This window comes from Gavia stellata, chromosome 2 (assembly GCF_030936135.1).
Source record: "Gavia stellata isolate bGavSte3 chromosome 2, bGavSte3.hap2, whole genome shotgun sequence".
Classification (NCBI taxonomy): Eukaryota; Metazoa; Chordata; class Aves; order Gaviiformes; family Gaviidae; genus Gavia; species Gavia stellata.
In genome coordinates, this window is record NC_082595.1 from 43,922,003 (window position 1) to 43,947,889 (window position 25,887).

Here is a 25,887-nt window from a genome sequence, read left to right on the forward strand (position 1 = left end):
GGCAGAGTAAAAAAAAGAGAAGAAAAACTCATACACTTCAAGAGAGTAAATTAAATAAAGAAGCATCATGCTGACCAAAAGTGGTTCATCACTCTTTGGATGTGAGCTTAGGAAACATCAAGTCCTATATTGTAGCCATCTTACGGTGTGGCCCTCACGCTGCCACTGTAGGCTTCCTTCCCTTGCGCTTATGAGGACACCCTGCTGCCAGCTATTCTCACACAGGCTTGCAACGACGTCTTCTCTCGATATGGTCCCCAGTCCCTAGTGTGGGCTCACCTATAAATGGAGCTGTGACTAATTTAGTGTTTCTAGTGAAACTCAGGAAAATCACAAACTCTGAAGAGATCATAGATACTGCAGTACTGCAAATGCTACACCAGTGTTTAGGAACTCAGCTCAGGATCTTGTGAGTAGAGTGCTGCTTAAAAACTATTTGCAGGTCAGTTTAAAGGCTAAAATATGGACTTGGCTGCTTAATTTTCTGCATTTGAAAATTGTCCCTGTGTTATCAATGATGTCGTATGCTTAATCACCTGAGACTCCTCATTCTAAGGAAATGGGAGCTCAAGGGTCTTCAATGTAAAGAGACTTCCAATTTCTCTGCTAGGGGGACACTTTGCCAGTACCTGTATATTGGATGCAGGTAGCCAGGTGTTGGAAGCTGGGAGTCAGAGGTGGGATGGGGGGCCTGTAGGGCTGCACCATGCCAGATACAGTTCCCCATTGTCAACACTTGGCCACCTACACCCAATACACATATACTGATACTTTCCACAAGTCAAGTCTGTTTTTTGCCTGTGATGGTAATTGGTAAGTGATCTCCCTGTCTTTATCTCAACCCAGGAGCTTTTCCATCATTTTCTCCCCCGTCTTGTTGAGGAGAGAGAGTAAGAAAACAGCTGTGTAGGAGTCTGGCAGACAGCCAAGGTCAACCCACCACAGCATGTAAATAATGTACTGTATCATCTAATTGAAAGGTAGCCAAGGTGCCATGATGCCTCCAGTGGTTATTCTGTTTTAGTCTGCTTTCTCCACAGAAAAAAAACCCCCAAAACAAAAAAACCACTAACCATTCTAGCAAACTGGTTCACAAAAATGTGTTGTAGACACATGTTTAGCTTCCATATAATAAAATACATTGAATAAATATAACAGAAGACATTTAGCCACAGGGCATTATCTACAACAAGTTACTGGCAATAGATTTTGTGGGACTGTCCAACATTTTGAAAAATAGAGAACTAACTTTATTCAGGCAAAATTTTTCACTAGTGTATAAAACTAAGCCAAAAATAAAGCCTTTTATAAAATATGCACATAGTCCATTCTCTCCCCTAGACTCTTCTGCCTTACTGTGAAGTATTTCTTGTGTGCCTTTTTCCATCTTGGTCTAGAAATAAGGGTATGGAAGCAGCACTGGAAAAAAATAATCTTCTGGTACTTCCAACCTAAGTACTAGTCCAGGTCTCTGGCCCAGTCATTATCTGAACCTGTCCTCCTGCTGTGAATATATAATTTTTGATTTAACGAGGGAGCCTGGGACCATTGCAGGTGCCAGGAAAAGCGTTTTGTGTCCCCCCAAGCTCAACAGCAAGCACAGAGGCTGCAGGGAGGAGGTATAGCTCAACAGCAAGCACAGAGGCTGTGGGGAGGAGGTATACATATATTGCTTTCAACATTATGTCCGCATGTAAACCAGCATTCTCTATATACTGAGATGAAAATGATTGGTCCAGAGGAAAATGAAACATCTCAGCCCTTTTGGAATAGATCTTGCTGAAAAATTAAAACAAGCATAATTGGCACAGATTTGTCTGCTGACAGTATTAAGGTCATGGATTTTAATTGAAATTTCCTTCCACTGCTGGTAATTTCTATTTAATCTGAGATTTGGGAGGTGGAATTTTCTCAGTAGCAAGCATAGTCCAGCAGTAGAATGAGTCCTGAGAATGCCATGGAACAAATTTGAGCTTTTACTCTTTCTGGGATTATGCATTGTTGTTCATAAAGAGGGGAAATTGTGGGGTTAAGTATTTTATTTAACATTCTTCCTGTTTCTGACAATTGCAAGGTTTGTTTTCCCCAAACCAGGTGCTTTAAAAGGCAACCTCTCCAGACCAGTTATACTGCATAATATCCATCTAGATTTTAAATGTTAACTGTATTCCTATTAAGAAAAGTCTAATATTCAGTTTCTTTAAATTTCTCTGATTCAGTGAAGGCAAAGTACTTTGTTACCAAAATTTAAAATGTTCTCCCCTTGCCAAAAGAGCAGTGACAATTTGTAAGCACAACTTGTTTTGCTAGACCAATTTATAACATATATGTTGAATAAGAAAGAGCAAGACAGAAAAGAAAAATTACTCTTTGGGAAAAACCTAAAATATGATAGGTGTGTCAAAAAGCTTTGAAGCAAAACTTGGTTATATAGGAAAGCTATTTAACCCAAATTAGATAGCTTTGAATAAGTTAAGTTAATAGAATCAGGGGGAAAAAAGAAAAAGGTTGGACAATTTTGTATAGATAAAGTTTTCAACCTGAACAGTGAGGAAGTTGGGAGATTTTTTGAGGGAAAAAATCCTTAATGTCAATAACTTGGTTTTTTTCCATGAAGGCTAGTGTTTGAGCCTTATTCTCAAATTTCAGCTTTCTTTGCAATCCATTTGAGGCCCTAACTGTCTTCACAAATATAATTTCCCCCCTATATTTTAATCTTTTTATAATTTTAATCTTTTGTGCAACTTAAACTAATTTCCCCTTGTCCTACTCAGAGAGAATATGAAGCACTGTTTATTCTTCTTCACAACAAGGTCTTTTGCACGTCAAGCTGACTGTCCCCAGAGATACCCTTCTTTTCTAGATTATTTGAACCCCTGCTTTAATTTTTTCCCAAGGTCATGGGTTTTTGTAGTCTTTTAGGTTTATTCTGCTTTCTCTCACTTTTTATTCCTAAGAATTGTGCCCTCTGTTATTTCACAACTGCTCTCACACAAGCTGCCTTTCTGCAATGCACTGCTGATAAGCTCTTTGAAGGTAGGGTAGGATCTGCTTGACAGGCTGTTTGTCACCATACCAGTTTTACAAAAGATGCTTGGGTATTTAAAGTCCTCCATCAACACCAAGTCCTTTATCCCACCTGATCTCCCAGGCTGGGTGTTCAATGGCAGACTTCAGCATCAGATCACTCCTTCCAACTTTCTGTCATTGCCCAGAGATTTCAACGGGTCTGTCAACCCTTCCATTTCAGACTTCAGAGCATGCATTCATGACCATGACACTGCCAGATTTGTAAAAACATGCTAAACCAGTACCAGAAAGGACTAGCATTTGTCAGGGCCATCATCCTAACATAAATGGATGTAGCTGCAGTGTTGATGCCAGCCAGGTTTGGGATTGTATCAAGATAAGTCAAAATAGGATACATCTGTCACAGACTCTTGTTTGCTGTTTGACTGCTATCCAGCTTCCAGCTCCCAGGTACCACACTGCCTGCCATGTTTATGTGACACCTTTACATACCAAAGGCTGTTACTTTGGTGTAATTTATATATCATCTGTTCTACAAGCTCACAAAGTGCCCCATTAGGTGGAAGTCCTGCTGCCTTGCATTTGGATCATTTTCTGACTCATGTGCATCTGTGTAATGTATTCCTTTCCAGCACTGCTGAACTGTGCTTAGCCATCAGAATGGTGCTTGTTCCAGGTCATCTTATTCTACAATTCAGTTTTTTTATATTGACAAAACTCAAATCAGATAAATATTTAAATCAGATAAATATTTAAGCAACACTTCTTTCTTCATTATAATCACATAGAAACATGAGCTCTACCTTTCTTCCCTCTTGCTTAGCACACTAAAAGCATACATTTCAGCACACTGAAAAACTGAAAAATTTCTTTATTCTCCCTAACGATACCACAGTAATGTCTGTTATCTGTAAGCATGTTCATGTCCCTGCTGGTTTGTGTGGCTGCACAGTAAAGCGCTGTTCTTCCTTCAGAGAGGTAGTGATTTACAGACCGTACCACGCTCTCTTTTAACGCCCTGTTTGCACAAGACAGAACCCAGACGGGGGTCACTGAAGTCTGGCAGGATTGTGTCCATGCAAAGGGCTGGCAGAAGAGACCCCATCACAAGAGCAGATTTTATTTAAAGAACTGATCAATTCAAAATATTTTTACTGCAACTTTTCTGTGCACAAAGACCCTTTGCCCTTTGAAACAGAGTGTATGATATAAATTGAAAATCTCCATTCCCACAATGAGGGTATTTCTTTTTTTAAAAATAAGATCATTTGTAAGACAATCTTGTTCAGTCATTTATAAATAGTCACCTCTGTAAACCAAGAAATAACCTTGTTTAAAAAAGTACCAATGTTGTTGTTCTGTTGTCACCCACTGGTAATTGAAAATGTGTTTCTGTCAGTTCCTCCTAAGACAGAATGTAATTCTTTCTAAGATCTTGATCTTAAATTGGCAAAAAAAAAAAGTCAGTGATAAAGCAGCCAGAAGTTGCTACTTGTTTTTTGCACTGGTGATATTGCTACTGCCCTTTCTTATAATCTAAGACATTATTCTTACTGGCTCCTGGAAGGCAGCAGTACAGTCCTATTTTTTCATTGTTTTTTTCTCCTGAATTAGTATTGAACAGTGCTTTGTACTGAAATGAGAGTACCTGCATTACAAAACAAACAAACAAACAAAACCCCAAAACACCCAAAATCATATGGGGCCAAATCTTGAAGTCTTGCCTTAGCTTTTAGTTTTGTCATTACTCATAGTAATTCAAAAAGGACTTTACCTAAGTAGATCAGATGAAGAATTAAGAAAAGCTCTTTGATCAAGGCAGGGCTTTATAGTTAAAGAAATAACGAACCCTCTGTTCATCTGCTTGTGCTTCACAGAGTTAATCTGATTTTTCTTCATCCGGACTTGTGGAATAAAATAATAAGAATATTCCTCACACTGTCTGATTGATCTGCTGTCTTGAGAAAACAAACAGGCCTGTAAAAGGAGAACTGGAGATGAGTTGTGGCAGCATTGAGAAATACTGCTTAGTAGCTTCTGGACTTGAGGTGCCTCACGCCTGATGGAGGAAAAGTGGTGTTGTAGGCATGGACGTTTGCATTCAGTCGTGCCCGTATGCCCCTTGTGGACCACTATTAACCAGTTCAGGTAACAGTAAAAAAGATGGTTTATTCCCACAACAACCCCATAGATCCCAAACAGCTATATAACGCCTCCTAAAAATAGTGGTTCCTCCCTCTGGTGTAAATACAGACCCTCTTCTCCAGGCACGTTCCTCTTGAGTTACAGACAGTGTCTAACAGGCAGCCACGTAGTTCAATCCAAAAGAAGTAAGAGAAGGGAAGCCAAGGGAAGGATCTTAGTTAAACTGCATCAGTTAGAGAAGCTGAGATTCGTCACTAAAAACCCATCCTAAAAGGGCTGGTTTTGCTGGACAATTTGTAGTATGTGGTACAGGTATGTGGTACATTAGCCAAGTTACGAATTCTTGGCCAATAACGTCATGGTTTCAATTATTTTTTGTTTCTGTATGACCATCACCTCTGCCTTTGTTTTCTCCCACTCCCCTTCAGTCCTCACACACACTTTCTAATTTTTTTCAGGATCCTTAAATCTTTGCTAAAAGTTTTTCTTGATTGGTACTGCAGGTTAGACAGTCACTCCCAAAATACTTCAACTCTCTTAGAAAGTTTAGCACTCAAAAACGTGTGACCTCAGCTGACTTGGAGGCTTGGTTTGCTATCTCTCTGCAAAGTATCATGCAGGCAATAAAAGTTTCTCCATAACTCTACCAGTATATCTCACTCTGTGAAAAGGCTACCTTTGGGTCATGGGGGTAATGCAATTCATTCACTATCGCCCATTCCACCCTGATCCTCTCTTTGCTGCAAGTGTAAAGAGGCTAACTGCAATCCGAAGGAAGATTTTTGATGTGGACACACGTCCTTTATGCTCTAGACTAGGACCAATGGTTCATATCCATTAGGCCAGCAAAAGAAAGCAATCAGATGGCAATGATTTTCAATCAGTACTGGTTCAGGGTTAGATTCAAACAAGTGACCTGGAGGTGAAATGTTCCACATCCCATTACTGATCCTCTAAATTATTCTTCCCCCACAGATGAGACCTGACACACATAAAAAAGTAACTTGTGAGGAATTACAATAGAAAAACTAAGGCAGTAGTTCATAATAGATGCGGATTTTGTTAGCCCTTTATGCCTAGGCAATATTGTTATAGTACAATGACAGGGCAGAATTATTGATTGTATCTAGTGGCTCATAACTGAGTAACTACACACAGCATATCCAGTTTATGAACTAATTCAACTGCTTTACAGTGTACAGCAATTTATTTTTCTTTATATGAAGAAGTAGCTTACTAGAATTTCTGTATTTTGGAACTATTTAAAAATAAGGAATACCTGACAAACTCTTCTTCCTCAAAGCAGAATTTATTCCTGATCTTTTTCTGTCCTTATCCACTTTCTCCAATAACTTACCAATAGCTAGAAACATTTTTTATAAAATTTGTCTCTGGGGTGCGACCAAATCTGAAGGGGAGAAAAAGTGCTGTATCTCATGGAGGATTTTGAAGGAGAAAAAGAATGGAAGAAAATTAAATTCCAAAACAAACCCTGCTATAACAGATACTTTGGGGGACTGGGTTTAGTAAAAGAGGTAGGAAAAAAACTTTACTTAGTTTCCTTTGCTCACTAGCCAGATTTCTGCCTCATTGGAGAGGGATATAAACATTAAATGTGAGATCTGAGGCAAGAAAAACCACTCCAAAGGACTTGCATCATTCTCCCTCTTCCCCTTCTATCTGCCTTTCTGATGCTATGAGACATCCAGGGCTCAGGCCTTCCGACCCAGCAGCCTTGACTCCTGCACATGCACACGGACACCAAAGGTACCACCGGCACACGATCATGACAGACCGGTCTGGCTTCAAACAGGAGTCAGTAGATTCGTGTTTGTCCAAGCTTGAAATAGTTTGAAACTCTGAGGGTCTGAGTGGAGTAACTTTTTGCAGATTTGTGGGGTTTTTTGCTTGCCTAACAGCCAAACAGAACTTTATTTAGTGCCGCCTTTTTGTTCTCAGGGAGTGGGCGATCGCAAGGCAAAGAAGTGAAGATCTGGCAAAGGGCTTTTACTCTACAATTCCCACCTCTGGCAAATAGCTTGGTGCAGCAAAGAGAAGGAGCTGGAGGAGCAAAAGTGATCTCCTCTAAAAATATGTGACAGTGAGTGATGCAAAAGGAGGTAGGCAGGGAAGTGAGTGCTAGTAACACTTTCAAGGATCAATCAAGTGCTCGTCTTTTTGCTATCAGTTGAATTGTGGTGCCACTCTTACAGGACTTTAGACAACTGTTTGCTGAAGTGGTTACAAAATCCAGCAGCTCCTTTTTGCAGGGATGCATGGAAAATAGCAAACAGAGGGAAAATAAATTGCTTATTCCAAATAAGAAAGGCTGGCTGAGTCTGGCATGAAATAAAACTTCCTTAGCACAATGTAAGATTGCTAGTGCACCGAGAAACCAGGCGGGCTGTCAGAATTTAGATCCAGACTGACTTTGAGGTGTATTGGGATCTTGATTGTATAATTAAGTCAGAGGGAGCAGACTTCTTCACAGTATTAACGGGCCCATATATAACTTGCAGTTTGTCCTCAAATACTTATCTAGGATGGGGTAAACCATTTATCTTTCCACTGACTACAGAAGGAACCTCGACAGCTAACTTGAAGTAGTCAATCATTTTTTCGATAGCTTACATTAGGGGAGGTGGAACCAACCTGTATTACCTTTCATATAACCAGTATCCTACTAAAACTTATTTTACAGAATTAAATTTAAAGAGCAGAGGGGGAGAATTTTGCCGGTAAGGTTTGCAAGTAGATGGATACTTAGCAGGACAGAGACAAAAAATGCTGTTGCAGACTGAAGGTGACCCAGGGGAGAACGCTTGCATTCAACAGCAGCCAGACTGCATTCTGGGGGAGAAAAACAGGCTTTTAAAAATGTTATTCCATATGTGACTGAATAGAAGAAAGTATGTCAAAAAAAAAAAACCTACTGTTTTGACTGTGTTATTTGCAATATCATTATTTAAGAGCCAGTGTGGAGGCTGTGAGGGAGGGGAAGACGTTAACAGAGAATTTAAAGAGATGCAGTTGCTGCTGTGGACAGGAGATACTTTCCCCTGTGTGACTGTACTCTCCAGCTGACTCAGCAAGGCACTGGGACCGTTTTTTAAGCCCAGTTTGCAAAGATTCAGCACACCACATCTTGGACAGATTCACAGTAAGGAGTTTACGTCTCTCATCTCTAAGCTAAGCTTAAGTCTGGCATACACATGCTAGTGTTTGTCACTCAAGTGCTGCCACTATTAGTGCTTCTCCTACTAGTATAGGATCTATGGTGTTATTCAGCATCACTGTTTATCAAGAAAGTAATGAGGATGATTAAAGGGTAGGAAAGGAAAAAAGTGGATGAAAAGCACTATTTAATAAACTCAGTCACTCAGGGGATAAAAATACCTAAATGTCCAGAAGACAGCTATATTGCACCATTGGTTTAATTGGTATGCATATCAGAAAATTCTCATTTACTCAGTAGGGAAGTGTTTATATGTCAGAAGCAGGATATGACTTGGGCTGACAGTATGGAGAAAGAAAGGTGTAAGGAAGAGCCACAGGAAAGCAGACTGAGAATAAGAAAGCAGATTAAGCTTTTGCAACCCGGAAACTGTCTGCCAGCTACAAAACACCGTTGCCTTGAAACAACACTACACAGTGACGGTCCTTGTTTTCTGGAGACTCAGGCTTCACTCATGGCTGCAGGAGGGAAAATGCACCAACAGAAATCCACCTGTGATACACAGGGTAGAAGACACTACTTAGCTGCTGTGCTCCCGACTCTATTCCTGCCGAAGTGTTGCAGAGTTGGACTGGGAGGTTCTACTAACAACTTTAGAATAGGTCCAGCTTTTCCCTCCTTACTGCAGAGTCTGATAGTGATCTTGGCACTTCTATGCCTGGCTGGACAGGTTTTGTGGAGGGGGAAGGAGACAAGTTTGACAACTTTCAGGCTTCATTCAGTTCAAAGATTAAACTATGTGCAAATCTACAGACACTGTGGCTGAACCTGGCCCTGCATGTGTGTATTGGCGTTGCTGTTTGTAGTCAGTCAGCTTCAGAACAGTCTATTCAAATTCCCCTGAGGAATCTGCTCAAGAAACACCTCAGAACAAGGGGAAAAAGCTAAATACTTGAAGTCAAATCTAATTCCCTCTGTGCAGGGTGGCTATCTGGCCAGCAGTGTCCATTTTTGGTCCATCTTGGACATTGTCACACCATTTATTTAAGTGCCTAAGAGCGAATTGATGAAATATGCAAAAGCAGGGAGATTAAAGCGTATGTTAAAGATGTTATACATCATGTGCTTGCCATTGACAGCTTTAATTTTCATGTCTGTGAATTTTGTGATCTCGTTCACCATAACCAGCATACAGATATATGAAGAGGAACTAATGCATGTTTATTTCCAGCTGGTGTACTATAGCTGAATTAATACAAGTAAGCACCAAAAATCATCCCATTAGAACATCAAATCACACACAAGTGTGACATGAAAGCAGCAAGTGCAAGCACAGACCAGTTTTGTGTAATCCTATATAGGGGTGTACTCCGTTAGCCCTGCTGTTTTTCAGCAGAAACTGGGGCGGGGGGGGGAGGGTGGGGGAGTGGGGTGTCTGCTGGAATACAAGCAGTGTGAGCAACTGAGGAGAATTTTTCAAGGCCAGCAGTTGAGATGTACTACATGATCGCATCTTTGCTTAATTCTGGCTCACAGAGCTAACACAATATTTGCCAAGATCATGAAGTGCCCAGAACTTAACAGCTTAGAAGTCCCTAAGTCCAGCCTCCCCCCTCCTCTGCCATGCTCCTTGCTGTGAAAAGAAAAATATTGGAAGGTTTTGAGAGGCTCCCCAGATTGACATCTGCTGTTCGATACCCACCTAATGAGCTGCTTAACAACTGTTACCAAAATTAATGAGTCAAGTCACAGTTGTAATTACCATATTGCAGATCACAGTATTGTATTAGATTACCATGGACTTCTATTTAGGAATATTTACACCATGACGACTGTTTAAAATGTGCACCAATGTTACAGCAGATTGCATTGCCTCATAGCCCATATTTATTAGGCTAGGCAGGAGTTATAGGAGTCTTATCATGAATTCTTTGGTTCCAGCTTGTGGCGATCGATAAAGAGCCAATCTTAATGTAAGAATATCCAGGTATTGGAAAAATGCACAAATGTTAAAAAAACCTTAATAGCATGTGTAAGCACACCAACGGAACAAGGATCTGGAGATGAAAACCATAATCTGGGGCCAGAGGCAAACGCTTCACTATCACGATATATTAGTGTAACTGGGCATATATTACTCTGATTTAACTCCTACTTTAAGAGAAAAGTGGAATACCCAGAATACAATGCTCCAGGTTTTTAGGACAACCGAACATAATTTCCTTATTTAGAGCTATGCTTTCTTCTGTGTAGAAAGAGGTAAGAAACAGAGTTCTACAGAACAGATTCCTGTATATTAACTTGAAAAGACTGTAATTTTACCTTCCTCCTATTCTGCTGTCTCTAGTAATGAACAAATCTTCTCCGCTTCATGAAATCAGATGATGTGGAAATAGTCAGGGGTTTTCTGCATTTGGGTTCAGCTCTTATTTGTTTATCACTAACAATGCTTCAGTAAGCAGTGATACATATATACATGTGTGTGGATGCATATATATATATACACACACAAGGCACCAAAGCCAGCTGTTCAAGGGCTGCCACTGCCCCCCAGAGCCAGATACCACATCAGGAAGGCACTGCCTGGAGCCTCTTCTCCATCTGCCCACTCCCATTCCCCTTTCTGCACCCCTCAGCACCTCACAACATTTGTGGAAGAGGGCTCACCCACGCAGGTCATCAGCAAGCTACCAAAACCAGGAGGTGCGTACATCGTGTGATGAATAACTTAGACTTGCAATGACTGAGCGTTTGGCATACTTATCTTTGAAACTTGCAAGGACAGTTTCAGAATGGTTTGTCTCACTTCCCCCATTTCCTTCTCCAAAGAGAGCCTGTTAGCACAGACAAATGAGGCAAGTCAATAACATCCACCCGGACAGGATATATTGAGCCAATTCAAGGGTAGGTGGATAGCAGCTGCGGTCCCGCCTGTGAAATACTATAGTTGTTGCCATCGTGCAGTGAGTCATCAAGCCCCTTGTATTTACACTTTCATATAAGTGCTGGCAAACACTGATTTATGTGCTGAAAGCTGGGAAATGGGGTATGGGCATGTTAAGGAAAGAAATACACACACATGTATCCACAGACCAGCAACCCATCTTCAGTCAGTCCAGGAGAATTTTAAGCCACATAGACCTGAAACAGATTGACCTTTTATTACTTTTGAATTGAGGACAGATTTCCCCTTTAAATGCTCAATTATATCGCTGGGCTTGTTTGCTTTTTATGATTTCAGAAGATGCCATGGTAACTTGGGCAATGAATCCGAGCTTAGGCTGTTTCATGGGCTGAATTTCAAGCTCTGAATTGTAGTTTGCAATTTTAATCAATCTGGTGCCTGGAAAATCATTCTATTATATTTAGTCTCAAAGAACATTTATGGCAGCCAAGTTATAAGGACTGATATTTGCCAACATGGTTCAGATTCATGCCTGGTTTTGCCCATCGGAGAACATGGAGTTACTCTGGGAAGCATGCGATTCCTGGCCTTTTTGGAGAGCTTGATAGATTAATAATATCTGAAGTTCAACTATAAAGAGCTGCTCTTCTGTCAAATTCATTCTATTAAGCATTCTTGAGTGGGATATAATTTCTGATTTTTCTAGGAGAAATTTATTTATTTGGACAACTAGACAGACACTTTTATTCGTTTTCTCTCTATGTGCAGAATTGCTTGTTTTAGTTGCCTAGTGCTTTAATAATCTATTGACCTGCTCAGGAAAGAGGCATCTTGGTGCTAAAGATCATTCACGGTGTGGTTATTGGAAGGTTCTGAGGCAGATACTTTACGTGAGGCAGTGCCAGGGTGCAGTGATTGTGTGCATGATGGAATCGTTGTTTACCACTTTCTGTGTTTTCTGGAAATGTAGAAAAGAATGAGTAAACATTATGTATCCAAGTCTGCATTTGAAACCATGACTATCCAGGTAATAAGCTTTTCCTAACTGAGGAGCTTTCAGAGCACTGATTAACATATGGGCCCTTTGAATGCTGAATGGGAGAAATCAGATTTCTTTCAAAGTATTATTTAGTAGATTGCTATGAAAAGAGGCAGAGAGGGAGGGAGGGGAGGAGGAAGGGAGGGATGGGAGAAAGGGAGGAAGGGAGGAAGGGAGGAGGTAGGGGAGGAAGGAAGGGAGAGTGGGAGGAAGAAAGAAAGGGAGGGAAGCAAGCAAGCAAGTAAAGGTCCATATAACCCATAGTCAATGGGTGTTATATCCTCATTTTCATCAGTTTCTCCACCATCACCATATAGAAGATGGGGGGTTTTAACATTTTTGTGTTAGGATATGAATCTATCGATTGAGTCAGAGAAATCTCTGGTGTTTTCCTATGTGACAGCAAGTGCACAATGAGATTTAAGAAACTGGAGCGGCAGATGCTCTAAAATACATTGTCTGTACAGATTCTACAAGGCTGCCTCTCTGGTTTATGGCTGTTTAAAAAAATCACCCCATTTTTTCTTATTTAGGGAGAAAAGGTTAACAATTATCTGACCAGTCATTCTGTGTCACTGAGTACAAGCAAATCTGGCATGTGAATCCTTATCCTTAATTTTATTTTTAGGAACCTAATTTGTTTTCCCATTTGATGATATCTTCAGCTGAAATCGTAGGCTGCTGATCTCTTGTTTTTTTCTCCTGCAGTGAATGTAATTGGACACTCTTAACCATAGCGCAACTGTTCTAAATGACACAGAAAGTAAACGAAGGCTGCTAGATTAAAGAGAAGTCTCTCAATAGATTTGTGATTAACTTGCAACTATAATAAGAAATTACATGAAAATAGAAATGAGTAGGAAAGGTTAACCAGCTAAGACAGGAAATTATTTCAACAGCAGGGGGAAAAAAAAGAAAGGAAAGATAGTCTCTTTACAGATACACTTCTGACATCAGCTGTTTCTCAAGAGCAATAGACTAGAGCTAAGAAGAAGCCTCTACGGCTAAAAGATACAGTAAAGATTAAAGATCAGGATTTGAGTCGTGATTCTCATCACTAGCTTGCCTCCTAGCTCACACAAGCCCAATGCCTCAATTTCTCTTCCTTTCTGTTTAGCCTATAAACTCATTGAGAGTTTGTATAGTGCTTAATGCCAGGTTCGCCAGCCTGGAAGCTATACATGTAACTGGACAATAGATAAAGTTTTCCATTCTCACACATCTCGGCCTTGTAGTCACTTTGACAGTGATTGCTCAGTATGGCAAAACGTATCAAAGATGAAGTCTATGCCCAGTTGTTATGAACACAAGGCTACATGTGACTCTTAATTAAGAGCAGAACATATGCCCACGGACAGTTAAGAGTAATTCAATGTTTCAGTAGGGAGCTCCCATGTGATAAAGAAGGAGAGATGAAAAGTGAAACAAATAATTCTTTGACTAGCAGAACTAATGAACCAAATCTCTTTCTTAGGTAGATCATCTGTTACTGTAACAAAAGGTCAGATTATCGGTCTTTCCACTGGTAAAGGCAGTAAGAAGGGCCTCTCTCAGTTTTCACAAAATTTGTAGAAACAAACTAATTTCTTCATCTCTGTTCAGTTGTTAAATTTGCTTGAAAATAGTCAATAGATTTAAAAGTTATCAGGAAACAACCTCCATTGAGACAATACAGTCAGCCAGGGTGCCTGTATAAGGCTCATTTTCTTGGGAAATCAGGTAAAAAAACCCCACACTCATTATTTCCATTAACTTAGCTGGCACAGTTTGTAGCATGCATTCCCAGTCAGCACAATACATGGCCAGTTCCTGCTCTATGAAGGCAACAATTCCAAAATGAAGAACAATTTATTTTAAGACTTTGGACATCCCTCTTTTATAGCAAGGTGACCCATATAAGTCAAGTTTATACCTACTGTAGCTCTACTAAAGGGAAAGGAATTGTTTCAGGATGAGTTTGCCCTATAAGCTCTCTCTTGTGCTTGTCTCCGTGTGGGTCAGCTACCTTCTTTGCCCCGAGTGGTTTTGATTTCTTAAATCAATTCAGGATGCCCTCTTTTAATGGCTTAATTATTTCTTTTCTCATACCATTCTCTCATCACAACACTGGCAGCACAGCATTCTCCTTTCCTGGGCTGAATATAACCCGAGTCAGTAACAGGAATCCAAAATAAGTGGTCATTGCCCTACAGTAAGTATTAAGTGTACACATTCTATTTCAGCCAGTCACATGAAGTCAGACAGCTACTCTTTACCCCTCACAGCCCCCATGAACTCCAGGAGGTCACAAAGGGATAACAAAGCAGTATTTAGCCTGTACTGTTTTACTGGTTTACATTAACAAGTACAATAATGTTGGGCTGCAGCCTGCAGGCATGTTGCTATTGTACCCAATTCTCCATGGTTAAAAATAAATAAATATTTTTAAAAAGAGCAAGCTATTTTGTATGATCTAAAAAACAGAAAAATGAAGTGAAAGTAGCCAGGGCATGGCTACCGTCTGCACAAAATAGGTCTGCAATGCCCTTAAGTTTGTTCTTCACTTTTTTGTATACTTCAGTTCTTATGTCCTATCAAAGAGATCAATATAAGCATCATTTTGTTTAAGAAAAATGGATTTCAATTATTTGCATTAGAGCAAATTAGACATCAGGTTTCCACCATGCATTACAGAGAAGAAGGACCATAATGTAGGGGTCATATCAAGGAGGGGAACAAATGGTTCCTAAATCCCTCTGGATTATAGCAGGGATTTTCTTGCACAGACACTGTTCTACCTACTAATCTCCACCTTTTAATCACCTCTTCATCTGGCGCATGCATGAGGTCCTTCCTATGAAAAATCAGAAATCTTTGCCAAAAAAAGCTATTGTAGTACTCAGGTGTATAATTGAAGCAGGTGTCTCTGGGGCTGGGCTCAGTCAAGAGGTCCTGTATGGAACAGGCATGAAGACTAAACTCTTCTCACCCTAAAACAGACCCTGTGGCCAAGCTGGAGTCAATACAACCCTCACTCTACCAAGAAAAGAACAGTATAAGATCTGAGAACTTCAGCCTATGGGCCAACCTGAGGGGGACCCAGCAGTCCAGATGTGTCTCAGCAGGACTGAGTAGAGGGGAAGAATCACCTCTCTCAAACTGATGGCAATGCTCTTCCTAATGCAGCCCAGGACGGTGTTGGCCTTCTTTGCCACAAGGACACATTGCTGGCTCATGGTCAGCTTGTTGTCCACCAGGACCCTCAGGTCCTTCTCTGCAGAGCTGCTTCCCAGCCAGTCAGCACCCAGCCCATACTGGTGCATGGGGTTATTCCTCCCCAGAAGCAGGACTTTGCACTTTCCTTTGTGGAACTTCATGAGGTTCCTCTGTGCTCATTTCTCCAGCCTGTTGAGATCACTCTGAATGGCAGCCATCCACTGTATCAATAACTCCTCCCAGATTTGTATCATCAGCAAACCAACTGAGGGTGCACTTCGTCCTATCATTCGCATCATTAATGAAGATGTTAAACAGTACTGACCCCAGTATCAACCCCTGGGATGCGCCACAAGTGACTTGTCTCCAATTTGACTTTGCCCTGCTGATTACAACCCTCTGGGCCCAGCTGTTCAACCATGTTTCAACCCACGTCACTGTCCACTTCTCTAATCCGTACTTTGTTAGCTAGCCTATAAAGTTGTTACCAGAGACAGTGTCAAAAGCCTTACTAAGGTTGCAGTAAACAGCATCCACTGCTCTCCCCTCATCCACTGAGCTAGTCAACTCTTTGTAGCAGACTGTTGGGTTGATTAAGTGTGACTTCCCCTTCATCATTCCATGCTGACTACTTCTGATCACCTTCTTGTCCTGCACGTGCCTGGAAATGGTTCCCAGGATGAGCTGCTCCACCACATTCCCAGGAATCAAGATGAGGCTGACCAGCCTGTAGTTCCCCAGGTCCTCTTTCTTGCCCTTCATGAACAGAGGAGTGGCATTTTCTCTCCTCCAGTCTTCAGGAACCTCTCCCAGTTGCCACAGCCTTTCAAAGATAATAGAGAGCGGCCTCTCAGTGACACCAGCCAGCTCCCTCAGGACTTGTGAGTGCAACTCATAAGGCCCTGTAGACTTATGTGTGTCCAGTCTGTTTACATGTTCCCTAACCTGTTCTTTATCCACCAAGACGGTAAGTCTTTCTTGCTCCAGATTTTCTGTCTGGTCTAGGGCCTGGGATCCTGAAGGCCAGTCTTACCACTAAAGACTGAGGTGAAGGTGGCATTGAGGCAATCATCACTGGACCTCAAAGCAGGTGCTATAAACAGCTTTCTCCAACCAGATGAATGCCTATCTCTGGGTCACTGTTTATGACTGTCTGTGGGATCAGGCAGATCTTGCTCTATGCATCAAACATTGATCACCTTGAGCTATCACTGCAGCCAGAAACATACAAGAAATGTGGTAAAAAAATCAAACAAAAGAAGCTTCCGGAGTATCTGAATGTGCCATCTAGACCATATGAACGTATCCTGAAGTTTGCATTTGACTTCAGACCATTCAACTCACCTGCTAAAGCATCTGTCAGTCTCCAGAACTGTCTAGCAAACACCTTCCATGAGCATGGTAGGTATGCAAGACATGTAACACAAGTATAGAGGAACTGAAATAAAACGATGTTAACTTAAAGCAACAGGCGGTTGCTTGCATAGTATACCTGTATCATGCTGGGAATGAACAACGGCCCCAGTAGGAACCAGTGTCCTTCCATGGAACTCTGAATCTGCAGGAGAGACCCCAGCTGAATGGAGGATTAGAAAAAACTAGCTAAACATCAGGATTTTAAGGCAGTACAAGATGGACATTGTGTAAAAACAAAAGTAGATGGAAAACCCTGATTCTACTTTTACAAGCTGCATCACTCCCTACTCAGGTCAGATTAGCACATTCATGCAGGGGAGAATACAATCCTTTGAAACATCTCAAAGCTTCAAGAGTTTTTTGCAGTCTCACAGTCATCTTCCTGCCGTTCACAGGCATCCTGTGCCTGTAGACTTCTCAAATGTTGCTCCTCAGAGACACTTGCCTGGCTCTTGGCTAGAGCATCTCGGCATTGCTAATGAGCAGGCTTCCTTCCATACAAGGTGCTGTACTCTCATCTGATCCTATTTCCTACTACCCATCCATTCAATCATATCCCGCTTTGAACTTTTGCCCTTTTTAACTCTCTATGCAGGCTTACAATCCTTAGACATAAAAATACATAGATATACTTAACGTTTATCTACCACAGCCAGAGCAGCCTCAGGGATAGTGATTTAATGGCTCCTATTCTGAGGATAAAGTTGTTTATAAATATGGATGTAACTGGGCATACCAGTGGGAGGCAACTACACATTATCCCCAGGTGTCTCTCTAGGAGATCCAATTCATTTAGTAAAGCATCCTTCTAAATGCATGTACACACACACACACACACACACACACGCACACACAGCAGCTGTTTAGATGGGTACAAACCATGGATCTTTTCCATTGATATGAAAAGTTGTTAGAATGGTGTAAGAGTCATAGATCCTGATTCATTTGGTCTGTGCTGCTATGTTCCTTCCATAGGAATATAAATAAACACAAAGAGAGGACCATTTTCTCCCAAAAGCTTGTTCCTTGTGAAATGGGAAGCCTGCATCTTTGGACGAGGCTGCCTGGACAAAGCTGCTTCCTCCAGTCAGTTCTCAGAGGTTTGTTGTGTGACCTGGTGGAACGGGACACCCTGGAAGTTCAGCCAGGCAAACCACCCAGTCCAGTATACAAAACAAACAACAATAACATAAGAGCACTGTTTCTCGAACAGATTTTTTTCTTTTTTCTCTGAGACTGCAGTTAATATCTTCTGCTAATACTACAGCATTCCTCTAGGCTGCATGTCAGAACTGGGAATGCCACTTTGCTCTTAATCCATGAGACAGCGGGCAAAGTTCATGCTGGCTGCTCCAGGGGGGGTCTGGTGGGGTTGCAGGCAGCAGGAGCAGCTATCAGTGCAGAACGCAAACCTTAGCCTGCAACTCTTGCTTAAGCGGGATACTTTGGTGGTGTGCTAAAGGGCTTTGCATCCTAGTGTATAGTTGTGAATGCCACTGAGCGGTCAGATTAAACAAACACCACTATAAAAACTTCAAAGACAACCAATGGATAAGAAACCAGCTAGTGACATAACCTTTCAAATTATCTAAATACCCGATCAAGTACAGAGAGGAATTACCTTTTAAAATCATTAGAATTGTAAGCAGATGTACAAATAATTAACTTCAAATTTTGCAGTCAGGGAATAATGTAGATTGCAGATTTCAAAGTCAGAACAACTGTAGTTGCAAAGGCAAGCAAGTGTTGCTTAAAGAAGGCAGACATCTTCTATTGATTTTCAGGTAAGCTAGTCAGAGCCAGACCAGCATGTTCTACTTCTTGTAACGATAAGACACTGAAAAACAGCAGGACCAGTACTTTACCTTTCTCCTTCCATTCTGGGAATGCTCCTCCTCTGAGCTTCTGAATCACTGGCTTTATTGCTGTTTATATGATAGTAGTTCCCTAGACAATGCAAGGCAGTTTGCAGGCACTGGAAGTCAAGTCCCAATCATCTCAGCTTTTTATTTGCATTTATAAAGGGCAATATTAAAATGATCCTAGAGACAAAGGGGAAAATTGATGAGAAGTCATATTATTTTCTTTTACAAAGGGCAATAGGCACGTACAGACACAAATGAAAGGAGGCAAACCTGAAAAGATTTCTCAAATCAAAAGAGGGTGCTAACACTTGTATATGAGGCAAAGGGGATGGGAGGAACCACATCCTTTGTGCAAAACAATGCTACATGGACAAACCAATGCTGAAGAAACCCTTTCTTTCTGGTAGGGGAATCCATAAGGGAAACAGTCAAAGATGGATGAGGAGACAAAGGGCACGAAAAAGGGCCAGGTAGAGAAGCTGAATGAGTAAAAACCAGCAGTTGGGAAAAATAGACCTCCTGAAAGTGGCCTTTACCAATAGAGAAGCAAACTGCAAGGTATTTTTCTCAGTTTCGCTTATGGGTTGACACTGTGGAAATGTTCCCATTCCTGGCTTAGCTGAGATGACCTCTGCCCAGTGATAAAAGGTTGCTCACTCCACTGTCTCATCTGGCTTGCAGAGTGAGAAGGATGGAGACTCCATATGAGGTTTCAGATTCTTCCGCACTACTAGAAAGCAATTTAAGACTTAAAAAAAAAGAAAAGAAAGGTAGAGGAGTTCTTCACTTCCCTCCTATCAATTGCCTTGGTATCTAAATTATCTTCTAGGCTCTGTGCCCAAAATCTTTATGTGGTGCTATAGAAATGCAGAGTAATCTTTTTTCACCTGAGAGCGAGAAGTGGTGTTAGTATAAAGAGAACAACCCCTCCAGGATTTACTGTACTCGAAGGACTTGGTCAGCTGTGGCAATTTGTTCCATTATGACTAGTTTCTGTATCACTGCAATACGCTGATGGATATGTCTCTAAGATTAAAATCTGCTGTTACATCAGTGCAAAGCTAGCACAAGGTAGAATTTGGTATCAAAAATGTTTCTGCATTTAAAACATTTCTTGCAGTATGCCAGTATCTATTTTGGGCTGTATTTACATGGAGGGCTTAACAGGCTCTTAAATTTCAGAAGAGGTCTTAAAAAGGCATGTGGCTACCTACAAGCTTTTTAGCTGACTTAAAGCTTGAGTGCAATGCCTGAAACCTAGCATTCCTTGACAGATGGACCAGGACTCATGTGTCAAGTCCTGGCTTTCCAAATCATCCCACGTGGATCACTGTGACCTGAAGTAGGGTGGAGTTTCTCCGGATCATACTCTTACTACATGAAGGTGAGCTCTGAAAACAAAACTTCCATGCACAAACTGCTCTACTTGTCCTTCTGCCCACCTTGTCCAACCCTGTAAATGATACAGACCCCCAGAAGATTTCTAGGGCTTGTTCTGTTCATCTGCAGCCTTTCTCTCCAAAAGTGGTCAAAGGCAATTCTCGTAAACTTTTGATACTATCTGCGCCCAAGGCCAGCACAGACAACGAGAGGAAGATCTGCCAAATAGCATATTTTACAGCACCTTAATCCACACTCTGTAATAATGCTGTCAACATTTTTTTTTAATAATGAACCATTTAATTTTTTTTTATCATCTTCATTGTTTTTAAAAGACCATTAGGGAGCTTGCCTGCATTTTATGTGGAGATTAGAGGGAGGGGAAAGGTGGATGTTTATCATCCACCACCTGGAGAAGCTAAATGCACAAAAAGATATAAAGTTTAGACGTAAACTTGTAAGGCTTGATTCCCTGCCAAAGCAGAGCTTGAGCTCAATTACTCAAAGTTATGCTGAAGTTGGCTAACCAGCTGCTAGGGTATAAGCTAGAAATGGAAGCAACACCTGCAAGGTAAGACAAGGGTGGTGGCAAGGAGGAAGTCATCCTTGAAAGGGAAGTAACAGAAAGAGGAAGCAAAAGACTATGCAGAGAACTAATATTTTCCAATAAATTAGCCTCAAAGCCATCTCAGTTCAGCAAGCAAGAAGCTACTTACAAAAAAACCAAGCTGGCGAACCACACCACAGTCAAGGTGGTTGATTGTGGTTCTCCTCAGGCTGATGGTTTGATGTTTGGATTTCATTCAGGATTTCTGAAGATGGAAAAACAGCAGTAATGAATTCTAGCTGCCCTACTTATTTCCAGATGCTGTCATATTTCATGAATATTTTCTCCTTCACTAACAGTTCAGGTAAAACATAAGCTACAAGTCCAAAATGCCATGGAGTTAACTAATCTCTAAGAAATTGTATGCTTTGGTATCCATGCAGCAGTTTCTCCTGAGTCCCTCTTCTACCTAATATTTTTCATTGATTCATTTATTGTGTAGACAACTCACCAGTATGTGCTCAGAAATGTTTCTAGACAGACTGTCTGAGATTGTAATAATGAAAAAAGATAGTCAGCTGGTTTACCAGTACAGTGTTATTTATTACTTGCAAATAACAAAAACATCATTCAGACTATAGGCTCACCACATCTGTATTTGTTAGCAGAAATCTACCTCTCAGGTTCTTTTTTAAACAAAGCTGAACTCCCTAGTCTTATATAAGTTATTCCTGAGAATTAGAATTGAGGTACCAGGTTGAAGTACCCATTAACCAAGCTTAGTGTGCTATGGAGATAAAGTGCAATTCAGAAAGAAATGACTGATGATGAGAATAGTCTTCCCTTACTATGTTGTTCTGCAATACAGAAGCAGAGGTGAAGTAAATATAACAGCAAACACCGGAACATCTTACTCAAAAAATAGACAAAAGAGCAACTCGGTGTCAACACTGGATAAGCACTGGCTGCTCTGCAATTTCTGTAGAAGCTCTTCTCCAGAGAAAATAATCCCACCTAAAAACAGATACGTAAATGCTAGGGATGCAGAAGTAGGTCTATAGCAAGTCCCCTGAATCTCTCAGAGGAGGGCTTGCATTTGAATTAATCTCCATAAAACTGATATTGCTGATTCTGTTACTATTTATATTTCCTTAGCACTTAGAAGTCTGACTAGACCCTCATTTTAGCAGGCATCAATAAATTCTGCTTGTATCAAGAAATGACCATCTCTAACACCTTTCTTGAATGATGCAACATTGGAGACAATTTGAATGTGAAAGTTTCTCTGTTCCACAGAAAGGACAGTCAAAATGGTAGTACTTCATAGCAGGCAACAGATAAAATCCATTGCCCAATGCATGTTATAGTCCCCACCTTCTCCTTAGTCTGAAACTGAATGCCTGAAACAGTATTTCTGCGAAGGCTGGCCACTTGAACTGCAAGAAGTTCCACCATCTAATCATTATATTAAAATTCATGGTGTAAAAACCCTAATGTATGCATATTATGTTCTGTAAGGAGGCTGAGTAAAACCAATTCTGCAAGTAACATTTTTTACCTTCTCTTTCAGCCTTCTTTACTTTCTTTATACTTACCTCCTTTTCTTATTTCACACTTAATTGCAACAAATGGCTCTTGAATTAGTGCAGATAGATAAGTGTCTGATAAGGTTTGATTCTATACCTGACTGACACTAATGCTGGCTAGACTTTGGGGAAAAGGGTGCATCAGTGTTACGTATATGTTTTATTTACATTTCTAAGAGAGGCGAGAAACAAAAAAACATAGTTTGAGCTTTCCTGCACAGCCTTTGCAATGGGTTCAACTTCGATGGTATATGTCTCCTGAGCCAATTTCAAGACTGCACAGTCCCCTTCCCTTTATCTTCATGAACTGTGTCCTAGTGGGCTGAACGACATGGTGATTTTTGCTATTTGTCACATTTCTAGATGAACCCTTTCTTCAATCAAAGATGATGAAGTGAAATGAAATTATGAAAGGCAGAAAACATAGAGCCCAAAGTGTGACCTAGGAATCTTAATTTTCCTCAATCATTGCTGTAACGGAATGCAAGTCTGCAGCAGCGGGGGTGAAATTATAGTACAAATTACCATGCTATGCCAGATAAATTATTCTCTGCAGCATGGTTATTAAGTGATAGATAAATAACTAACACTGTAGGACTGATTGACAAAATATAAGTGACCTGGAGCTAAGCAGGGCACCATGGAAATAACATTGCAGAGACACTAATATTTTAACACTGAAATGAGATTTTCCAAAGCAGAAAAATCTTAAAATAGTACATGACTAAGCCAGCTGCAAGTTAAACACGTACTAAAAGCTCTTCAGCTGAGAACCCCTAGCTTTGTGACATGTCTCATGTAAACATTTCTTAAATGCAAAACCGAGTACTGGTGCATGTTCTCTGTCTGTGGAGGACACAAAACTAAGCTTTAGACTCCTGCTATGAGAGAGTGACTGGATTTTTTCCCTTCAGATAGATGTTAGTAGATGGCTATCTTCTTCAACAACAGCTTCAAAGAGAATGTGGGACGTGGGCTCAGAGGTTATTCAGTGACACGGTGTCCTTGAGGTTTAGAAGCAGAGCTAATAAAGAGAGAAATTATTCAGACTATTGTCAGAGTGAACCCAAGAAATCACTGACCACATGGATTCTCTGGAGAATTATCTCTATTAGTTCTACAGCTGGGACCTGCTACAGCTGGAACACTTCTGTGCAAAAGGCTGTTGTAGTAAAACAACTTCTGTCTCACTATTTGCGATTTCCCAAATTTACTCAATGCTTTCTACCAGAACTTATGACTTGTTTATTCAAAGGATTTTCTTTCAAGGCTTGCCTTGACAGAAAACAGTTCTGCCCAGGTCATCCCTAGGAAAGAAGAAAATTCCTATACAACCAAATATAAGGACACAACTCTCAGAGTAGGATTTTCGACAAACAAAGCAAGCTAGATTAACAGCAAGGAGAAGACCACCAGCTTTTTAGAAACTGAATATCCATCTGACATTGAGCAAAATCTGACTGGGAAAGAGACAACATACACCATGTTCCAGACAGAATGTCATGATTGAGTGCAATCATGAAAGTGTATTATTGCACCAGAAAAAAACATATCATAAAATAAAAGTGGTGAAAAGCATGCATGTCGTTAACCCAGATTTTTGTATTTTTTCTGCTGACTAGAAAAATTTGTTCTGAAACATTTGCATACGGTCTTTCATCCATAATGTGCTGTAGAAGCAGCAAACTGTCTATCTGAGTCCCTATGAAGCTGAAGTATGGGAAAGTGAATTACTGTGGAGACAGACAGAAGCACCCAACTGTCAGGCTGGAGACAGCTGAAGAGGTCTCTGGCCTCGTAAAGGTATGCTACACACTGGATCTGATACAGAGGTAAGTGCTCCAAATAGCATTCTGGCCCCAGGCCGGGTGAGGAAGCGTGACTAGTGTATAGCTATAATAGGTGTGACTAGTGTATAGCTATAATAGATGAGGATATGAGCCAATATTTTGACACTGCTTTTTATTTCAGTGAAACACCTACTGTCTGAGGATCTCAAAATATTTCATAAAACAGCACTGACATGATGCTTAGAATGACACAGAGACATCTTTTGCCTGTGTGTGTGTCACTACCCTCATCAGACAGAGTATATCATAGGTAGAGGGAAGTTACACAAGGCTGAATAATAATTGCACAAGTCATGTGGATATTTAAAATGAAATTAAGTCTGTCCAATTAAGTATCCATGTGGTTTAATACAGAACTCCAGCAGAAATAAGGGGTTCCTACTACAGATTAGGAGTGAGTATCTCACTAGAGAAGGCTCCTGTGTGACGCCCCACATATAGTCATGGCCTCTAATCTTTCACAAACGGAGAGCAAACTGAAAAAGAAAGTAGAGAGAAAGGCAGAAAAAAATACAGGCAATTAAAGAGACCCACCCATGAAATAATATGAATGTTCTGGACATAGACAAGAAATCAGAGCAATCCATAGGGATCAGGCTGAAGACGAGATTCAAATACATCCAGTAGGAAGCTGGCCTGTGGGTAGAAGAAGCCACAAAAAGGAAGCAGCATAGCTAGCTTACTGTCTCCTTAACGCAGAACAAAATGCTGGCAGGTGACAGTAAACACAAAGAGATTGAAGAAGATGGCTCTCTGGAGAAAGGCCCTTGTCAGAACTTTTAGAACACAAGAAAAAGAAAGGCAGATTTTTGTTTTCTTGTTTTCAAGTCAATTTTTAAACTGAGTGTAGCTCTGTAGGGAAGAGAATTGTTCCCTAGGGGAATTAGGGAAGTTGTAGAGTTCAAACAGAATGAAGAACAGAGGAGAAATCGATATTTTTTCTCTAGAGGACTGCTTTCAGTAGTTGGTGCTCTCTAGAATCAAGGCAAAAATTAAAAAAAAAACAAAACCAAAAATCCCCCACCTCTAAATTCTTAATTATTGCAAAAAATTACTAAGGCTCAATCATTTGGCTGTGACTTCTGGAGTCTTGGACAAACCTTGCTGTCTAATATTTCATGACAAATGTGGGGAACACCTAGGAACAGAAACTCCTTGAGGGGATGCTCCTTCTTTCCCTGCACCTTGCCTCATCATCCATCAGTTTGCTTATTTGCTCTCTGAACATTTCCTGTGCCCACAGAAAAATACTGCAAGGTCATGTAATCAGCTGGTATCCTAATATGTGCATATTCTATCTAGGATAACAGGGATGATTTAAAGCTGGATGGCATTTCCTGACCTTTAGAATGGAAGATGCTTTTATCCTAACCAGTGAGACCCCAATATAAATAATCCAGATGCTAAAACCTGACCATTTAATACTTTCCCTTTCGACCTATTTCAGTAGCTACATTTTCTTGCATCAGCCATCTAGGTGGTATTCTACTCTCTGTCTAGCACTGCAAAGTACAGAGTTTACAGCCCTGCCCTTAACTGGTAGTGGCATATTGAGAAACACTGATGGTTCTGTAAAGTCTTGCATGCATAAGAAGGTCACTGTTGTCTTTAATGTTTAGGTCTCCTGAAATGGCAGGTGTTTGCCTTTCTCTCTTCCCCTCCTCCCTTCTTCATATCCCTCTCCCCAAATAAGATCCTCACAGTGAAAAAAAATTCAGCTGGGAGCAGGTGGTTTTAAGCAAAGCAAATTATGT